Source organism: Diadema setosum, chromosome 1, assembly GCF_964275005.1.
Source record: "Diadema setosum chromosome 1, eeDiaSeto1, whole genome shotgun sequence".
NCBI lineage: Eukaryota > Metazoa > Echinodermata > Echinoidea > Diadematoida > Diadematidae > Diadema > Diadema setosum.
This window is the reverse complement of record NC_092685.1, coordinates 34154902-34177690: the sequence shown is the minus strand read 5'-3', so window position 1 is coordinate 34177690 and position 22789 is coordinate 34154902. Positions and strand designations below refer to the sequence as shown.

The following is a 22789-nucleotide window of genomic DNA, read 5'->3' as shown; positions in this document are numbered from 1 at the left end:
GACCTCTATGTATCTTTACATGCATACATAATCAATGCGTGACACTGACCTTCGAACAACATCATGAAAGTCATTGCGCTTTGATTTAACCCACAACGAAACATCAGATTAGGAGTGCATCATCAAAAAACAATAGGGCCTACTTCTGTAAACCGCCATCCAGGCTGTGTGTGGGAAAGCAAAGATTCGTTGCACACCAACAGCTAAGTATTCTTGGAGACCATGATTATTTTCTACTGACAAAGATTATTGAAGGACGGAAAGCTTGAAGTCCCTATAAAGTGCTCCATTTTCTACATTTTCCCAATACTATTGGATAAAGTTATTCACATTTTTGTTTGTTTGCTTTTTGCTACGAATAGTAGTGTATTATCACATACATGTACTAGTACAGTGTATTTGTTTGAACACCCTTCGCAGGGGCGGATCCAGGAATTCTGTAAAGGGGGGCGCAACTATAATTTCTGATGCCACTTCCGGGTTTCATTTCTTTTGTTTTTAAAGGGGATGGCTAGTAACTGATCAGTGGGAATCAGTGGGAATGTTGGAGGATGATTGTTCCAATCCTTGTGGGATTCATTTAAGAGTACATTATATATATATTGTTGTGTGAAAATTATTTGCTTCAGAATGGTCTCATATTCAAGTAATGTGCAGTTTAATGTTTCCAGGTTAGCGTGCCTGGTCAGTGACGGGGCATTAATCTGCACATTACTTGAATGTAAGACTGTTCTGAAGCAAATAATTTTCACACAACAATAGATATATAATTTACTCTTAAATGAATCCCACAAAGATTGGAACAATCATCCCACAGCATTCACAGTGATTCCCACTGATCGGGTACTAGCCATCCCCTTTAAGGAAAAATAAAGGGGGAGCGTGCGCCGGTTGCGTCCCCCTCTGGATCCGCCACTGCTTCATTATGGAAAGCTCTAGTGATGACCAGATACCCGAGCTGCCGTATTACATTCGTGATGGGGGAGATGGACATCAGTCCGTAGCGTAGGTCACAATCCGCCTTGTACATGTAATGTTTTATAGGATTACTAACCACACCCAACAGCATAACTAGTCCTATGCGTGCAATGTAATAAATTCACACAATTATGGCTGAACAAGATCTGAAAAATACTTGACGATGGGCAACATAGAGAAAAAAAAAACACACACACACACAAATGCCAAGCTGGAAGTCAGGCTCGAAGTGAGGCTCGAAGTGAAGCTCGAAGTGAGCGGCAACCGAGGAAGCTGGAGGCGGTCCATGGAAGAGGACGCGACCAACTGCCCTGGAGGGAGGCATCTTAGGGCGGCAACTGCAAACACACGTCGCGGAATGCCGCGAAGAGCATCTGGAGGAGCTTCGGGCGAGAGTGCTATACACACTACATGTATTTCTCGGAGTTTGCAATCTGGATTTATTCCTAGATGGTGCTAACATATATATTAATTTGGAGCAAGCTTACATCACTATTTTTTTTTGTCTTGATCTCAAATATGTTTTTTTTTTTTCTATTTATGCATGAAATATCTCTATGTAAAATACAGCTGTATGTGTAATAAACAGATGAACAGAAGTCAAATAATTCTGTCTTCATTCTTTGTACTATATATCATCATTTCTAGATAGGAAATATACTCTTTAGCATCAAACTGCTAAATTCTATTGCTCATTTTCATCTACATACTTTTATGTATCTATTCTTACCTTCTCATATCCATCAAATACTTGTTTTACAGTCTACAAGTTGTAAGCAATTTTGCAAAAGTGTTTAGGGGAAATAATTACATGATTGAATTATTTATCATCTTGTCTTGGAAGAAACACGATAGAAGTAAAAAACATGCTTATGCAGCCTTACTCATTAAAAAAAAAAAAAAGAAATTCAATATTTGTGCTCGCTTTGCTCCATTTACTTCTGCAGCTGCCAGCTCCTTCATGAGTGTCCAAACACTAAATAAAGCCAACACCGCTGGGCTTCCTCAGCGGAATCAATCTTTTTGTGAAGGCACAAACGTGTTGCTTCAGCTTCTTTGCCTTTCCCCTCGTCTTCTTCTGCTTCACCTTCTTCATCTTCTTCACCATCATCTCCAAACACTTCTTCTACGATGTCAATGCGCTCCGTTGATTGGGTGTGCGCTCTTACAGAATGATGTGAAAGACAAATATGCCAATTCTCATTAGTAAATAACATAAATTCCTTGAAAGTGAGTATTCTGCAATCTCCATTTACGAACATAGGACACTTAAAGGATGGTGAACGAGACATTAAAATCAAGAAAATCATACAAAAGAAGGTGTCAAAGCAGAGGGAAATGTCTGTTAAAACAGATTTTTTATGTGACTTTTTAAAATATATTCGTACCACTGAAAAATCGCGAGTTAAAACTGACTGATTTGCTTCACCGATTTTCGCTCCAGAACGGGCGTCTTTTTAGGGGCCCTAAAATATGACGTCATGACATGGACGAACGTACCCTTTACGATCGAGTGTGTGCAGCGCTAGCTAGCTGTACATCGAGTCCGCCATTCATAAAGCACGTAGTTCTTTGTGAGCGGATGCAATACAATACTGTACCTTGCCTGTCTTTAGTCGCATCTGCTTTATCGGCAGAAACATTTCAATGTCTAATCTTTACCTTATATTGTATGGAAAGACTTTGTCCTTCCTTCTATTGATTGAGTAAGGTTAGACCTATTGACAAAGTTACTGTAGGGTCTAACTGCGACCAGCCCAAACGTGCAGCGCAGCGGCGCGGTCTCCGGGGCTATGTAGGGTCTAGCTGTACCATGGCGTAGACAGTGCTGTTTGAGTGTTACTGTTAGTGTTAGCGTCCTTATATAAACTATAGCGGATAAGACCTAACATGACAGTTAGGGGACCTTCATTACCGTACTCTGCCTGTATATGCCTGTGAACTAGATATTCTACTACTAAAATTTTACAGTATCCCATAGAAGGGCCTGGAAAGTTACTAACGTTACTGGTAGTGGTACTGCTGCATGCTGGTAGGTCTAACAATTTCACTGGTGTGGTACAGTTCTAACGTTAGACCCTAGCAGTAACGTTAGTCGTTAGTGTTTATGCCAACCATATTATTACTAGACTAGGCCTAATTTACACTAGTACTGGTATTGGTGAGTGGTAGTGTAGGAAAACACTCCATCTTCGTGGTGTTATTAGGCTACTGTCCTCAGTACAGTAAATTTATGCTAGTCACCGTATCGTACGGAACGAAATTCAAGTCTTGAGACTGCTGCAGTGCCACTGCTGGTCACTGGTATATACTGCATGATGCATGTTGCCAGTGTTAGAGGGAGTGACTTATTGTGTGTTCGTCTATAAATTATGGTTGGTCATGTAACTTCCTACGTACAATGTACGTAAATTAACTACGACATAGATCTAGTGCATTGGGTAGTTGTATTGTCAACTGTAAGTCTGTATTTAGGCCTAGGTTCCTAACGGTTAGGAACCTACTGCCTTTAATTTCTACGATCTCAAACTCAACCAGGGCCAGAACTACGGGGAAAATCAAAGACTTATTGCTATGTCTAAACACTTTCCCTGTAAATTTATATTGTAGGACCTACTTCAAGATCGGAGTCAACAAGTGCTCAGCACGGACCTAGGCCTAGGTCTTACGTCAAATTTCATGTGGTCGCTCTTTATATGATTTACAATATTCTGTTACAGTATAGACGCTAACGCCTGTTAGATCTAACGTTAGTCCTAGACTTGGTAGATCTAGTAGAGTGTAACGTTAGAACCTGTAACAACTAGGCGGTCGATGAGTAGTAGGTCCAACCCTACATAGGCTACTCCACTACGTAGATCCTTACGTTAGCTAGGTCAGAGTTCTTGTTCTACCGTAACGTTAGGCTCTACTACTGTACTAACTAGGCCTATTAAACGGCTACTATAAGCCGTTTAAGAATAGAGTCTGAGGCGCGAAAGCGCAAGTAGAAATTTAAAAAGGTATACTTCATGGTAATTCGAAGGAAGATGGATTCAATAAGTGAAATTATAACTCACTTTTGCTTGATAGAGTAAACAAGACACGTACAGATACCTCGGTGCACTCAGGTCATCATGCGGAATTCACGCTTTGAATGCGAACCACGGCTGGCGCGGCGTGATACAGAGCGTAGCTATAGGTGCAAAGTTAGCTAGCGTATCACATCAGCAAGACATCAGCGAGCGCAGGGCTGATTCGTCCATGTCATGACGTCATAATTTTGGTCACCAAAATTTCGCCATCAGATCGGGTTCAGGTGGTCTAAAAAGGGCCTCAAAACACCATCTCTCAATCGTTCTAAAGACATTTTCACCTTCTGAAAGTTAACTATTCATATTCCTAGAGACTTAAGCTTTGCAAAAATATATAAATCACTTTGTTTATGAATACCGACATTTTTTTCTTGTTCACCATACTTTAAATACATAATGCATGCTGTTGATTATAACGTTTTGTGAAATTTGAATTGTATTTCGAAGACATTGTCTGGATTTATAATGAAAAAGCAACATTGCATCATGGCTTCTCAGCTGAACAGCCACTTGCAGAATATTATCCACTGTTAACTTTGCCTACAAATAATTTGGGCATTTACACCTGGAGTGATGTGCACCTGAAGTAAGGATTTTACAGTGGTTAACAACATCTTGAGTGTTTGCACAGACCGACAGAAGTCGGAACACCGGCTGATGAACACACAACTCCTACAAAAAAGACTGTCAGCTATTACAGAAGTAATTAAATTTGATTTACCTGTCATGACAGTCTGTTAGATGCCACGAGTCTGTATACTATCCCGGTCAGAAATATTCTCTTGAGGATGAAGTCTCTAATTTCTACGGCCTACAAGCTTATGCTATATATGTATATAAAAATAAGAGAAAGAAATAATGGATTCCTGCATTTAGTATGGTAAATGTCAAATCAGTTCGAACAGTTTTAGTCAACTTTCAGAACCGCTAGCAATATTGATTTGACTCTCTTTCACAAACATCTCAAAAACTTTTATGTACTAGTACCCATTCATTAGATAATGCCAGGGCTTGCCCCCCACCCGTTTTTTGTTTTTGTTTGTTTGTTTGTTTGTTTTTTCAAGTGGCCTGCTGGGACATCTGAGAAAGAATTTCAGGTGGCCAAATGGATTTTGAGGAGGCGAGGAATGAGACTTAATAATACTGTAAAATTAGAAAATTGTAGATTACTATATGAGCACAAACGTATACTAGTCTTCATTGTCACTTTGTGCTTGGTTGATCAAAACTACAATAAATCATATTTGATGGGTTTAGATTATATTTTTATTTCATTTTGTCAAACTTTCAGTATGCTTTTCCCCTGTAATATTTCCGCTTCTCATCACACAAAAAATATTAATAATTCTAAGGTTAGACTTTAATTCCTCTTTAACAATATACACTGTACTATATTTACATACAGTGCATTCTTATCATTTCCTGTTCATCGATAAAATCACATTTTAGTCAATCAAGATCTGCCATTTAGCTCCTATAAACATGGTCTACTATGACTAGGAATTCATACCAGTGAGTGCAAGTTTATTCGCGCCGCTAATCATAAATCGCACCTATCAAGCAAAAACAAAAACAAAACAAAACAACAAAAACACAAGAAAAAGATAATAGTAAATAATAATTATGATAGCAATGTATGTAGTATAATAATAATCAATCAATCAATAAATGAATATAAGTCAAAGAGAACTACAACAAGCAAACAAACACAGAAATAAACAAAAACAAAAAATCTAGCACCTGCACGAGACAGCTACAACTATAGAATTCCGAGGGGGAAAAATCGTATAAGCGTCATAATTGTAAAAATACACCACGCATGTCATAAAAGTGTTAACGAACAATAATAACTTGAAATAGCCATGCATTTACAGTTCGAAAATATACCTTTATGCCTAATCGAACTGCAAAAACAGAACTCGGAACTAAATGACCGAGGTAAGTGTGCTACCCCGTAATAGCATTCTGTATACTTCATACTAGTACTGTATTGATTAGAGAGTCACAGTTTTTCGCAAACCAGGACTTCGCTACAATTTCACGATCAAGAAGTATCGTAAGCAACGGGGCAATAAAATGGGATACGCATTTATGTTGTACTTAATCCATGTCGGGATCAATAGACATTTAATTTTAAGAGTTGTCCAAATTCATAAATAGCACGGTACTTATAAATTTTGTGAAAATAAAAACCCGCCAAATTACTTAGTACTCGGACTTGCAGCTTCTCAATACATCTCCAATGATTTTACTATTTTGCCTTTTTTTTTTTTTACTTCAAGTAACTTGTCATTTTCGAGGGAGCAATTTTTGTATTTCTTTCTCGAATCAGTGACCGGTAGTTTATACTTTCGAAAGAACAAACCTAAAATGTTTTTAATGGCCAAACTTTTTTTATTAAACAGGCTTTATGTCATTTGAAACAAAAATATATATATCTCATTTTTGCACGAGGGAATGTGCTCTTTTTCAGGGTATATAACAAACACCTTTCAATATTCAGACAAAGCGTATACCTTCAGAATTAGCCTATACGATCCTTTTGAATGACAAGTACCTGCCACCTTAAAAACTTACTTTTTCCCCCTCATAACTTCAAGAATAAGTTATGTCTAGCTGAGCAAAAATATTCCATGAAAATCAGCAATCCTTTCATATAGCCTACACGTGTCTGCCTGTTTTTTGGGAAGATTATGTTCCCGTCTTTAAAGTCTCTTGCTTAGGATGTGATTTCACGGAGCACGCGAACGATTTGCGAAGGACGCGAATGGAAAAATCTAATATTCAGAAAAGTTTTTCTCCGAATGTGTTCCAACAATGAAACTGAAAACCATTCTTGCGCAATTTGTGCGAAGTTCTCACGACGTATGTGCGAAAGTGTATGTCATTGCTAAAGTACAGTATGTGAGCATAATTATGCAGACGAAGAACACGTGACAGAAATGCGAACGCAAATTTTTTAACAATCATGGGAGAAAATGTACCCAATCAAGCTGTCTTGATTTGAAGTTTTTTTTTTTCTTTCCTGTATTCATCCTTTCTTTTTTTTTTTATCATTTCCCTATTGTGTGCGTGCCTAGAGTATTTTCTTACAGGACCTATCTCTATTGTAAACCATTTGATTTTTTTTTTCAGTTTCTCCAACACATAATCTCGAGTTTCAAATGTATTATGGCATACTTTAGATTCATTTTAAGTGTATTCTGCGATTTTTTGTACATCAAGCATATCTTTCTCTTTGCTAGTCTTTAATTTCTTTTTTACTATAAAGTTGTTAATAAATGTTTAACGTTTAGATGTATGCTACGATTTTGATTTGTAGAAAACGTAGGTCATACATCCCCCAAACATGCGCTAAACGTTTGTGAGAATGTCTCAAAAGGTAAGCGAACAGTTTGCGGTTACGTCGTGAAATAATTGGAAAAACTTCGCAGATTTGGCGAAACATACGCGAGACATTCTCCAAAGTTTTGGGGTCTGTTTGGGGTTTCACGTACATATTGCGAACATCGCGCATGTCTTGCGAATGTCTTGCGCATATGACGAGGCTCTAAAGACACTTTCGAGAACAAATCATGAGTAAATTACGACCAAGTGTGCGGAAAAGGTTCGCAAAAAAATTCAGAATTTTTCGAAATTCTCGCCGAAGTAAAAGTGACATTCGCGAACAATTGACGATGCTTCCAAACCCTCGCGTTCGTTTGGCGATCTTTGGCAGACTAAAATACGAATGCTGGATTTTGCCATTCTCGTCCTTTGCAAATCGTTCGCGTGCTCCATGAAATCACACCTTTAGCAGATGTGATTAAGTGACAATTCAAACTATTCAATCTACAGTTATGTTGAGTTTAGCGCTTTGATATTTTTTACGCATTTTTATATCCTATATTCGTAAACATTTTATTTCGGAAGTCTCGAAAGAGACTACGATGCATAAGAGTAATAATAGGAGAGCCCGCACGCGCGTCCAGCAATACGTTCGCGTTCGTTCCAGCCGACAGGAGGTTCTCCTGTATAGCTCCGCGGTTTGATTTCTATCCATTAATTCATCGCCTTCAATTTCCTTCTCGCGAGGAAATTTTGCTTCGCCGGTCATCCGGAACCAACTGAGAAGTGTTTTGACGCATCTTTCGAGCCTAAACTTTATGGGGGCTCGATGAATATGAGCTCGAAAGAGCAGCACGATCCATCCTTCGCTTTACGTACTACACGTGGACAGGAGGTCTGTGCCACGAAGCAAGAGTTACCACCACCAGCAGCGCCTCCCTCCGGCGATGCCGGTACGGCGCACGTACAGAAGAATGTGAGCATCGGAAAGGCTAAGGCTCAAGATTCGGGGAAGAAGCAGATGAAGAAAATTCCCAAAAAAGCTCCTCATACGGTATCAAAAGCCCCTTCCGAGGATCGGGCGTCTACCTCCGGGGACATTACTTCTCGTCTAGACAAACTTGAAAATCTCCTCGCCGAAGTGGTGAAACACCTTCCCCAATCGCATGATAAAACCACTAGCCGTGCTGCTGTGGTACATACATGTACACCGTCTACATCGAAATCTACAGCGGAGGATTTTTCCCGCTTGCCTACCAACGTCCGCCATTTTGTTGGGGACGATTTTGATACGTCTGACGACACAGAGCGTGATGGACCGTTCGATTTTGATGAAGGGGTGGAAGAGGTTCCCCCTGCTGCACAGCTACCACCGTTGGCAGCCAAGTATGCTATTCCCCTCGGGATTGGGGAGGCAGTTGACGAGGACATCGCAAAATCGGTGAACTACTTTATTGGCAACAAACTAGAAGATAAAGCCATCGAGGAAACGGTTGAAAACTACCCCCACCGAGCAACTGCCCCCACCTCGATACACCTAAAGTGAACGCTCCCATTTGGGAACACCTGCAGTCCGTCACGCGTAATCGAGATCTGAAATTACAGAGAGTGCAGAAATGTCTGACTCCCGGTATTGGGGCTCTTCTTTGCTCTCTCGACGCGCAAGATATCTCCGAGTCTCAGCAAGACGCACTTGCCCTATTGAGTAACGCACACTTCGAACTGAATTGCGTGCGGAAGGAGCTGATTAAACCGGACATCAACTCGGAATACGTGCATCTCTGTAAGCCTTCCTCACCAGTAACACAGCTGTTGTTTGGTGATGATCTCACAAGACAGATGAAAGATCTAAAAGAACAACACAAGGCCTCTGCTTGGGTCATGAGGACCCAGCAGAAACATACTTCTCGTCCGAGCGGCTCTTTCCATCCGTACAAACGTCCCTTCAACAGCGGAGCTCGCCGGCAGGCTCGCGATGCGGGCTGGACGGGCTCACGTAGTGCTGCAGCATCACGCTTCGTGCATGGAACGGCAAATCGTCCTTTTTTAGACCAGCGCTACCAGGGGAAGTCGCGACCTCCCCCACAGCAACGGCCACAGAGCAGAGCTCATCCACAGGCCAGAAGCAAGACTCCCCACAACAAGTAACCCAACAGCCCTCCTCTGAAGAGGTAGGAGACATTGATTCAACAGATTGCTCATTTGATATGTCAGTAACTGACCATGATGCATTGCTACCTTATCTAGAAGAACAGTATTCTAGATCTACTCCTCGATTTACTAGATCTGTAGACTCTAGACCTACCACTTCATGTGTACATGACCATCCAGTTGGAGGTCGACTGAGGCTTCATGCATGTAATTGGGAGAAGTTAACTTCAGATCCCACAGTACTACAAGCTGTGAATGGCTATAAACTTGAATTCAAGCCTGAATGTTTTCCACCTGAAAGGCTTAAACCTTTGGTTCAGTTCAAAGTAAGGAATGAAGATTTGGCCAATATCCAAGCTGAAATTGATTCACTGGTAGCCAAGAATGTTATTGAACCTTGTTCACATGAAGCGGGAGAGTTCATCTCTAACATTTTTACCCGCCCTAAGAAGAATGGCAGCCTTCGTGTCATTCTTGACCTCTCAGAGTTGAACAAAAGGCTAGTCTATCAGCATTTCAAAATGGATTCCATCCATACAGCAATGCAATTTATCACACCAGATTGCTTTCTAGCCTCAGTCGACCTTCAGGATGCTTACTATTCAGTACCAGTTGATCCGCAGGATAGGAAATACCTGCGATTTGTGTGGCAGGGCAAACTTTGGCAATATTGCGCACTGCCAAACGGGCTTAGTACAGCACCACGTTTGTTCACAAAGCTTCTCAAACCAGTTTTTGCTCATCTGAGAAGAGCAGGTCATATGGTAGTGGGATACCTAGGTGCTACTATCATTATTGGGAAGAGTGAGGCTTGCATTCAAAGAGCAGTCGATGCTACGATTGATCTCCTCGAAGACTTGGGGTTTCTTGTCCATCAGACTAAATCAGTGTTAAAACCCACTAAAGAAATCACCTTTTTGGGATTTGTCCTTAACTCTGTGAGCATGACAGTTACTCTTCCTGAATCTAAGAAGGAAGATATCATTGCTGAGTGCACAAGTCTGTTGAATGCCACAGAGCCCTCTATCCGAGAAGTGGCTAGAGTGATAGGGAAACTGATTGCTACTTTTCCTGCAGCCCAATATGGGCCCCTCTACTACAAAATCTTGGAAAAAGAGAGGATTTTGGCATTGAAGGCCAATAAAGGTCATTTTGATAGGAAAATGAGCTTGTCTAATAGAACCAAACAGGAACTTAAGTGGTGGATTGACCACATACAGTACACCTCTAATCCTATCGACAGACCCAGGCACACAATAGAATTACGCACGGATGCGAGTGGGTCTGGTTGGGGAGCAACAGACATGTGCACAAACATAGGGGGACGATGGAATGAAGTGGAAAGAGAAAAGGCTGTTAACAATGAGATAAATTATCTAGAAACCCTTGCAGCAGGATTGGCATTGAAGTCTTTTTGCTCTAGCCTGAGAAATGTTCATGTTCTCATTAGAATGGATAATACAACTGCAGTCTCATATATCAACAATATGGGGGGGGGGGGGGGCTTCAGATCCCAGGACTGCAACAATTTGGCACATGATATTTGGGAATGGTGTATTGAAAGACAAATTTGGATCACAGCCGCCTACTTGCCAGGACAGCTCAATACCACAGCAGACTTCATGTCAAGGAAGTTTAACGATCGAACAGAGTGGATGCTTAACAAAGCCCAATTTACTGAAGTGGTAGAACATTTCGGCCTCCCTGAAATAGATCTTTTCGCTTCCAGACTTAATGCACAGCTACCCAGGTATATCACTTGGCAACCTGATCCTTCGACAGAGAATGTAGATGCATTTACAGTGGATTGGGGTCCATTATGGTTCTATGCTTTCCCTCCCTTCTGCCTTATCCCTAAATGTCTGCAAAAGATAAGGGCAGATAAAGCCACAGGGTTGTTAGTAGTACCAAACTGGCCTACACAATCATGGTTCCCAGCACTTCAGGACATGCTGACTGAAAAACCACTTGTCCTACGTAGACATGCACAACTTCTTGTTCAACCTGTGTCTTTAATGCCCCACCCCTTACACAAACATTTGGATTTGCTTTGTTGCAGGCTTTCGGCCAACCCTTCAGGTCGCAGGGATTGAGTGAAAGGACCGTCAAGGTCATCGTAGCTTCATGGAGGAAATCTACACGACAGCAGTATCATAGCTTCATCAGCAAATGGAAAGTTTTCTGCACTACCAACAACATTAACTATCTCCAGACATCATCGGAATGGGCACTAGAATTTCTTTCAGACTTGTTCCGTAAGGGAGCCAGCTACAGTACTATAAACTCTGCTAGAAGTGCACTGGCTTCTTTTCTGACACTCACAGACAGTTCGTTCTCCATAAGCGCTCATCCTCTAATAACTAGATTTGTGAAGGGAGTCTTTCACTTACGACCCCCCAGACCCCGCTACACGGAGGTGTGGGACGTTAGAACTGTCCTCAACTATCTGAGGAGGAAATCACCTGCAGCTGAATTGGGTTTGAAAGAGCTAACGTTGAAAGTGACAATGTTATTAGCGCTTCTCTCAGCACAGCAGGTACAGACATTGAATGCCTTGAGAATAGACAAGATGACATTCAAAGACAATTCCGTCAATTTCGTCATTGATGACTTGTTAAAGCACCATAGACCTGGTAATACAGGCCAAGTCGTTGGCCTAAGAGCGTACCCTCCAGACAGAAGAGTTTGCATTGTACGATACCTTCGAGGGTATCTGAGAAGGACTCAGATCATTAGGAAGGACCAAAAATATCTGTTAATAAGTTTTTGTAAACCGTATCACAGGGTTTCTACCCAAACTTTGTCACGATGGATTAAGACAGTTACGGCAGAAGCTGGGATTGACACCAGCTTGTTCTCGGCACACTCCACAAGGGCAGCCTCAGCATCTGCTGCCCAGAGGAAAGATCTGCCTGTACATGAGATTTTGGCACAGGCAGGCTGGAGTAACGAGAAGACATTTCAAACATATTACGCGAAACCCCTCAGGAATGAGAATGGGGGTTTCAGCCATGCAGTATTATCGTAAAAGGTAAAGCCATACCCCTTAGTGGTGAATATGGTCATTGGTACAGTTCTGTATGGCCAAAAAATGTGACTACCGTCTTCAAAGTCTCCTATTATTACTCTTATGCATCGTAGTCTCTTTCGAGACTTCCGAAATAAAATAGAAAATTTAAATGAGAACTTACCTGTTTGAAATTTAAATTGTATTTTATGAGGAAGGCGAAGGAAGAGACTACAGTCCCTCCTCTCCCACCCTTCTTCATAATCTCAGGTAGTTCTCAATAGCAGTAGGATGACTGCTGGTATTGGTATTCACATTTTTCGGAGCTACTAATATTGCTGGACGCGCGTGCGGGCTCTCCTATTATCACTCTTTTGCATCGTAGTCTCTTCCTTCGCCTTCCTCATAAAGTACAATTTAAATTTCAAACAGGTAAGTTCTCATTTAAATTTTCTATTCTCTATAAACTTTCCCCATAATTATAAAACAATACCCATAAAATAATCTGACACAACGGTAACCATATGCCAGACGAAGAACGATCACAATCGCTCACTTGTGCCTTCGGCTCAGGTGAGCTAAAATGAATGAATGAATAAATAAATAAGTAAATACAAAATTTAAAAAAAATCACCACGTGCCATTTAAATGTCAGCTTTATTTTCACAAATATTTTCTACATAGGGCGTGTTCAAACATACAAGCCCAATGAAACATGCACACATTACCCAATGTGTAGCCGAGGCCCCTATAAAATTCAACATTAGAATCGTGTTTTTACGTTGTATATTGCAAGGGACATGAAAAAAAAAAAATGCTCAAGCACGGCTTTTAGAAGTCCCCACATGACAAGCAAAAATCGAATAACCTCTTAGTGCCAAATGCACATGAGCTTGTAGTACAAAATGTTTAAAGTAATCATAATAAAGATAAAATCCCCTGTCCGGTTGGCCCCTACTAAGGAGTGTTGGACAGTATACACTAGAAGAAAAAGAAGAAGAAACTAGAAATGTCGCTATGGCGACTGGTATGCCTCCGCCATAATGCATGGTTCTCCTAATAGGTCAATAGTACATGTGGACAATGTGTGATTACATTTTCACAAAATTGGCAAAATATTAAAATGACAAGTTTGTCACAAATGTATTGAATGTTCACCTTCCTTAACCTAGGTTTAATTGGATGAATAGGAGAGAATGTATTTGGAGATTTAGGAACTTTAACTTGACTTTGATCCATTCATAAGTTTATGCACCGAGTAATTTTCAAGGTATGGAGACAAAGTGCAATTTCTGTATTGAATAGTAAATTGTTGCCATTTTCATCTGGCCTTTGACCCTAAAATTCATATTAAAATAATCACTGTCAGACAGAACATACATAAATATGTAGCAAGTTTCAAGATAACTTGAACCATTTCCTAGATATGGAGGAAACAGTTAGTTCAGCACTTTCACTTGATCTTTGACCGTTTGACCTTTGAGCCAAAAAAAAAATTAACAGAGAATCTCTATTGGGTTATACATGCATACACCCAGTGCAAAAAAATAATCCTGTTGGCATTGCATAAATATGAGGGAAATAGTAAAATTTTGAAGTGTTGCCCTTGACCTTTGACGCCATGAACCCTAGATTCTCTAGATAATCACTGCCAGTCAGTACATGTATATATATATATATATATATATATATATATATATATATATATATATTATGTTCCATGAAGATACCTTGAACAATTTCCAAGGTACAGAGAAAAAGTGAAATTTTAGTATTTTTACTCGACCTTTTGACCTTAGACTTCAGTAAAAGCAAGACGAGAAGTACATTGTCTCACTTGCTTTCACAAGACGCTAAATAATATCTGTTACACACCAAACCCAAACTCATTAGAAGCAGATGCGGACATTCTCACCAGTTCAAAGTACCATCAGGATCCTCCAGACTAGAAGTCCACAGGACTACATTCTTTCCTTGCACAATCAAAGCATGGAATGAAACTCAAACCTCTGTAATCACATTAACTGCTCTAGCTAAATCTAAATAGATGTTACTCAATAAAATATTTGCTTAAATGTCCACCCTGTGACTGCTCCAGTTCAAACTCAAGTGGGAGTATTCAGGAGGATCCCAACCACACCAAGTAGAAACACAACAGTGCAGCACAGCAGGTACAGTAGGCCTACATCATAGGCCCAGTTGACAGTCTGTCGTTAAATCTAGAATATAAATGTAAACACTTCCCCCCCCCCCAAAAAAAAAAAAAAAAAAAAAATTAATTAATTAATAAATAAGATAAAATAAAATAAAATGAAATAAAATAAAATATGTATCTATCACCCTGGCCTGAGTGCAATTTATATTGTTTCATTTACCAAAATTTACGATCATAGATTTTGATGCAATATCTACACCTACAGTTGTAAACTGTAGCGTATAAACCATCTAGGGGAATAGGCCGAGATATTAGGTACCGTACGGTACTGACTGTCATTTAGATCTATAAGCTAGATGCTGTAGATTACTGGATTTTCTCGACTCAGTAGTTGTTAGGAAATTTTACTGCACACCATGAACAATAATGACTGCCTGCCTGTGGCTGTACTTTGCGCATTGTGGTGTATCTACGGAAATTGATTAGCACAAAAAATGGATTGGATCTAGAGGGCTACTTCCTAAATTCTAACAATTATTAGAAACATGATATGAAGCACTATTGTGTATTATTAGAAGTCTAGTTGGTGACAACAAAGATTACTTGACAATATCAGGGCCAGCTTGATTCTCGGTTGCTCAACCGTATGTTGGTCTGATTTAGACTAACGTTAGATCTTTCACAGTTAGAAATGCTACCCCCTAGTAGTAGAAATCTTATATGTGATCATCTAATCTTACTAATACTAGTGCGTTCATAGTCATTATAAATGCTTCACAGGTTTAATAGTGCCTCGAGGTGGGCGTAGAGTCTGTACACATTGCACCATCATCGGTGCCTGGTGCAGTGGCACCGGATGTCTGGCAGTGTGCAATGATATGTAGACCATCTAGGCCCTAAGTAATAAATGCTTGCTACCTTTTGCTTTTTGTTTACCTGAATAGTGAATTACCTACGATGACACCCATGCACATGACGCAGTAAGTTGAAAACTTGTACTACATCTAGATCTAGTTGTACTTGTAGAGGGCCATTCAAAGGATTCAATTCTGAGCCTGAGTAGATTCGTGAGATGTATCCACGGGATTATCAGTTTATGCAATTTGGATTAAATTTGTTATGTTTCTGCTTCCATTGATCGTGAGCTTGGTCTTTGAGTAGTTGAAGTAGTTGAAGGCGTGAAACTATTCACCGATGGCGATGTTGCCTCGACAGCTGACAGTATCTGCACAAAGGCTATTCCAAGTATTTACTACTCTCTGACTGAAAAAAAAAGGAAAAAATAAGGGCTAGAATCTCTAACTAGGACCTATTGTGTATATAATGGAGCAAAGTCTATCATAGTATGAAGATCTACCTCTTCCAACACTATAAACACAGTCGGTGTAACTGTTAGGGCCTACATGACAATATCCATGATCCATCAACCACTGTCTCTACTCCCCTCGAGTCGAAATCAGAAGGCTGTGAGGACACTGTGGTTACTGGATGCTATTTTCTTGCCCTTGACTGTTGCACCGTCATTTGGGAAATACAAATAGAGATCGCAGTGTTCCTCGACCTATCTACCTCGGCTGTCTTTATTTCGATATCTTTTCTTGCTCTGAAGTTGAGACCCAAGTCCTATACCAGCCAGTAGCCTACTATGAAAACATTGATGTAAACCACCAGTGCCCGCGCCGATTGTATTATCTCTATACACGTACTCATACTACTATAGGTAGAATACACAGTATGCTAGTACTGTACGTACATTTGTACAAGACGCGCAGTTAGCAGCTGCATCGCAGTGAAAGCACAGCAGTTGCAGTACAGCGCGAAACTCGCACTCAGCTCACACAGATCGTGGCGGTGGATCATGGAGAACCGTAGCTTACAAACCCACGGCGGCTGATCTCTCTCGCATCTCACCGAGCGTAGCCGACTGCGCAACAGAGCAACGGCCGATGGAGATATACACACGTCTGAAGCGAGACCCATATACCGTTACGCTTCAGCCAGACCAACCAGAAAGATCATAATTATTTCAAATTTTGAGAGTTTTACGGCACAATTTTGGTATGATAGTGTGTTTTGTGATACAATGAAACCATACATACACATCAAATATCGTAATTCAAACACTGATGAAATCACTGCAACCAAAGGGGAACTGGCATTTTAACTTATTAATCTGCTTCCATTGATTAATGCCATTTTCTGTTGATCATTATAATTTTAAATATCGAGCTTCATGTTAGTCTAAAAGATACATTTATGATAGATCTCACCAGGGCCCCGTTGCTAGAAACTTTGCGTTTAAACGCAACTTGCAACTGATTGTCACTGGCCAATCAAAATCATTGTTGCATGCATGTCTTCTTAATAGGGCAGACCCTGAGCCAATCAGAATGGTTGTTTCAAAATTAGCAATTATTTGCAATTGATTGCAACTTTCTTGCAACGGGGCCCAGGTCTGATTCAGATCGTAGAAATGACATTCTCAGCAAATAGGCCTCTAGCTTTAAGAACCAGTGGTTTGTAAGAACTAATGAATACTCATATGGAACCATGTTACATACAGAGCATTCCACTTCGTATAAGACGTAAATGTTTGCCGTTTTGCCTCTCATTATATGCTTTATCAAGTATAGTTTTTGAATATCCATGTTGTCACTTGAATTTTGCCCAAGAATTAGGATATGGACCTTTTTATGGAGGACCTGGGTTTTCCACCACCTTTGGAACATGAAGTTGCTTTTGTTCCCTTGAGAGATAACATCGATCTGATAGCTATCTTAAAGAGGCCTTCTTCCATAGATACTGGAGTTGTGCTTTTTCTGCCAGACTGATACTGACAGTAGCACTCTTAGTAAAGCAAGTTATCAAGGACTCACAATCATCAAGGATGCTGCTTGTATGAGAAGAAAACTAAAGGATTCCAAGAACATGGTTGTTATCAGTCATCTTTATAAGAATAAACTTATATTCAATTCAAAAGATGCATCACACGAGCTCGTTTGGCACAAAATATGTTCTGCCCATTTTACCGACATAAGTAAACTGAATGCTCGCAGAAGCAGTTCAACGACAATACTCCTGTATAATAAAAAAAAAAAAAAAAACCTGCTCACTGTGCCAGACCTGATCTTTCTTCGCCAGTAGACAATGGGAGGGAACGTTTTGATCTCGCTTACAACCTATACAACTGATGTATCTAGCTCCAGTCCCGCAAAGTTGCCTTGAGATGATTTCACGTGCATGCGAAAGCAATGCAAAACGTTTCGATGCAAATGTCACAAATCAGGCGTATGATGTACAGCAGTGTGTGCACGTTAGCAACAATGTGATGATGCAAACATTACATAAATGTAGATTAATTCAGCTCGATTCAGAAATAGACGTTTCGACTCAGATTATGTTTCTTCGACAGCCAAAATATAAAGGTGTTGATGACTGAAGAATTACAAAGTCATCCTTCGTTTCTGTTCCCGAGATACCAGGATTTTTCATACCAATTTATCCAATGAAAACAACAAAGTACAGGGAGAGATAAAGTGACCTTGCACTAATCTATAGAGCAATGTATAGTGATGTGATTGCCCGATAACTTATCCTTTATTCATGACGCCATGATACACTTGTTTTGGTGGAAAATATGCACAGAAAATGGGTAAAATGAGATAATAAAGGTGTGTTGTTTAGTAGTTGGAGTTATTTTTTGTATCTCTTAATCTCACCAGGAATCATGAACAGGTCTGGATGTAATAGCTGTTATGAAACATATTCTTGTATTGCGGCAGTGCGTTGTAGAATCTCGAAACCTGCCTGGTCTACGGCCTCTTGAATACCAATTTGCAAACATAGTTCCGTAAGTGTTATTTAGTTCTTCTTTATTGATTGATTCCAGTACTTGATTTACCTCGGACTCTGATGACACTATAGTGTGCACCTTGTTTACCCGATACGCCAAGGTACATTTTCATAGCAAGACTTTGTTTTAGGGAAAATATTCATAAAATGGCCAACTATTTGCACAATTCGTTGTGTAAATTAGATTCTTAAGGTATTTCTAATAGGCTGTTTTTTTCTTGTATCTCTTTATCACAAAAGAATCATGAACTTAGGTCTTGATATGATAACTATAAATGATTCAGATTCATATATTGCTGCAATGTGTTGTAGAATCTCGAAACCTGTCGTAGTATAGCCTCTTGCATAACAATTTGCATACGTAATTGCAAATATTATTCTTTTTTTTTTCTGAATTGGTTGATTCCAGTACTTGATTTTCCTCAGACTCTGATGACACCATGTACACTTTGTTTGACCAATAGCATATCTGTTTTTCACTACGCCATGGTACATTTTGGTAGTAAAACTTTGTTTTAGGGGAAAATATGTTGAGAAAATGGGAAAATATTTGCATGATTTATTATGCAAATGAGATGCGTGTTTTATTTTGATACTTGCACTTGGTTCTTGTATCTTTTTATCGCACTAAGAACCGGTCATGATACAATGATAACTATCATCAGAATTGTGATTCAGATTCATATAGTGTGGCAATGCACTGTAGAATCTAGAAACCTGCCAGTTCTGTATCTTCTTGTATACCAAGTTGCATAGATATTTGCATAAGTTTTATTCACTTCTTTTGAAGTAATTGATTGCAGGAACTTAATTTTAATTGGACTCTGACGACACCATGTACTTTTTGTTTGCCCGATAACTTGTTAAAATGATAAAAAACAAAAGTGAACAAGTAGGTACTATACATGTGCATATGCGGTAGTGCATTGCTGTATCAGCAGCAACTCCTAATTTGCATATTTCACTTCTTATTTTGCATATATAAGTGATTGTTATGAACTATTGATGACCCAGCTATTGTCTCTGGACCTTGATGTCTGCATTTCTATGGAGATTTTATGAAAATTAGATCATCGAAACACCTTAAAAAGCAATGGATTGACGGCCATTTTGTTTATGCAAATTAGACGCTTTTAGACTCAAAATTCCGCTTGGGAAGTGGAATTTTTGGATTCAGCGTACTTGAATTATACAAAATAGACCAATTCCCAACTTTCACTAAAAAATGCCTCAAACATTCGTATTTTCCCAAAATCCCACTAGACTATTAAGTGGGGTTCCCGCTAAAGCGGTTCGCAATTAACGAGTGAGCACTGTACTACATCAAAACCCTTGATTGCTCGCCCATGGAATCTGGCAACCGTGGAAATTATTTTCCTCTCTTTTATCCCATCACTGCTAGACTTCAATGGCATTCCCCACACAGCTGTCTGTAGCAGGCTACAGAAAACACACTCATCATTTTGTTACAACACAAGTCACGCTTCATCACATTTCAGCACAATTACATAATACCAGCAATGGTAACTGTTCATATCTTAATGCCTTCACCCAAAGGGTGCCGGAGGCATCATGTTTTCGGGTTGTCCGTTCGTCCGTATGTCGGTCCCCATTTGTTTACGCGATAACTTGAGTAATATTGAGTGAAATTTTACCAAACTTGGTCCAAGTATAAAGTATGATAGGGCGATTACTTGATTAGATTTGGGGTGAAATCAGCCAAAGGTCAAGGTCAAGTGATGAAATTGTATCTGTTTATGCAATAACTCAAGACTGCATGAAGCAAATTTCATCAAACTTTGTCCAAGGGTGACACATGATGGGGCAATTACTTCATAAGATTTTGAGTGAAATAGGTCAGAGATCAAAGGTCAAAGATCAAGATCAAATCCTAAAATTTATCCGTTAAGCGATAAGACTGGATGAAGCAAATTTAATCAAACTTGGTTCAAGGACGACGAATGATGGGGCAATTACTTGATTAGCTTTTTAGTGAAATAGGTGAGAGGTCAAAGGTCAAGGTCAAATCCTAGAAGTTATCCATTTACGTAATAACTCAAGTCTGGATTGAGCAAATTTCACTAAACTTGGTTCAAGGATGATGCATGATGCAGCAATTTATTAAGTAGTTTTTTAGTGAAAGAGGTCAAACGGTCAAGGTCAAATGCTCAAAATGTCACTATTTCCCCCATATCTGTGTAATGCCTAAAGGTATTTTCTTGAAATTTAGTGTATTCATGTACTACCAAATTAAAAATCTCCAGAGTTTCAGGTCATGAGGTCAAAGGTCAGATGAAAATGTTCAAAGTTTGTTTTTTTCTCTGTATCTCGCAAATTGTTCAAGGCATCATAATTACAGAACTTGGTATGTATGCATGTACTTACTGGCAGGGATTTTCTAGCAAATTTAGGGGTCATGGGTCAAAGGTCAGCAGTCAAAGGTCAAGGTCGCCTCCTCAAAATGTCACAATTTCTCTCATATTTTTATACACTGCTTGCAGGATATTTCTTGAAACTTAATATATGCATGTATTACCCAATGGAAATTCTGCCAAAAGGTCAAAGCTCAAGTGAAAGTGCTATATTTCACTTTTTCCTCCATATCTTGAAAGTGACTCAAGGTATCATGAAACTTCTGTTGTACATATTAATGCATTTTCTACCTGACAGTGATTCTCTTGGGAATGTTATTGGTAAAATATAGGGCAAAATGCTTCATGGCAAAACTGCTTCATCAGTGTTCTTCCAATTCTCATGGAATTCATATTGAATGTTTGTCTTAGGATATAGGTCAGCATAACACATTTCTTGACAGTTACAAAAAGTATGTTGCCATGGTAACACGCTCACATATTATGAGCCAAAATGATGGAAAATTTTGTGTTGCAAACTACTTCCTCAGTTTTTGCCCAATTTCCATGAAACTTGGTACAGATGTGTGCCTTTGGTTGTAGATGTGCAAGACGCATTTTTCGACAGTACCCGAAAGTACGTTGCCATGGTAACGGCATATTAATGGCAGAAGATCAAGGAAAGATCTTGCGGATTTAACTGCTTCCTCAGTTTTTTGACCAAAGATTATGAAATGTTGTTTTGACCAAAGCTTGTGAAATGTTGTTTGGCGGGGGTATAACCAGTCGCTGTAGCGACATTTCTAGTTAAAATATCTGTATTAACTGTCATTAAAAAAGACATACATATCAAAGCAGAATCCAACATAATTTCCAAAGTTTCCTGTTCATTTACAGGTTTATTAAGTTTATCAAGTGATGTACAAGTACTTGCTTGTTTCAACATCTCTTTTTTTTTTTTACTCTTTCTTAATTAAGTTTTCACATATTTCGCGTATTGAATTTAAGATCTTATTGCTTATTTATCCACGTTTTCACAAAATTGCTCCTTCTTACCTTTCAGAGCTCCTTGTGCAATATGTGAAATATGAGCCCATGAGAGTTCTTAAACGCCATATCACAGACATTTGTAAGTCTGCATCATGGGGTATCTTCAAAATAGGGAAGATCAGGCATCTGCTTGATCAATCATCAGCTGAGCGGCTCGTCCATGCCTTCGTCTCCTCCTATCTGGATTACTGCAACTCCCTCCTTGCCTGCCTCCCTCTTTCTCACACATCCCCTCTCCAACGTATCCAAAATTCAGCCGCTAGATTAGTGTCCCTTAGTAGGAGACATGACCATATATCTCCTGTTCTCCGCTCACTCCATTGGCTTCCAGTCCATTCCCGTATTACTTTCAAGATCCTACTTCTGACGTACAAAATCACACGTAATCTTGCACCCATATATCTTCAAAACCTAGTCTCTCTCCGCTCCTCCTCTTCTGCCAGACCCCTCCGTTCATCTTCCTCTCTCCAATTACTTCATGGCCCACGTACAAAAACCTGTTATGGTGACCGAGCCTTCTCTTCCATTGCTCCCACTCTTTGGAATAAACTCCCTCTTTATATTCAGAATGCCTCATCTGTCGAATCATTTAAAATTCTTCTCAAGACTCACCTGTTTAATCAGTTGTAATTTTTTTTTTCTGGAGGTGCACACAGTTATCAATTATTGTACCATTGTATCACATGTATTTTTCTTTTCTTTTCTTTTCTTTCTTCTTCTTTTGTTACGGTTAACGCTGATTTTGTTAATGTTATTTTGTTTTCTAATCTATTTGAGTAGCAAAAGTGCGCTTAGAAACGTCAGTATGAAGCGCCATATAAATGCAATTGTTATTAGGTGATCC

At 39.6% G+C, this 22789-nt stretch overlaps 1 protein-coding gene and 1 pseudogene across 1 annotated transcript in view; both read left to right on the top strand.

Annotated features, from left to right (window-relative positions):
• The window catches only part of LOC140235690 (seipin-like), a 160257-nt gene that overhangs the window by 118611 nt on the left and 18857 nt on the right, over window positions 1-22789 (top strand). The window lies entirely within an intron of this gene.
• LOC140232273 (uncharacterized) lies at window positions 8215-9527 on the top strand (annotated as a pseudogene).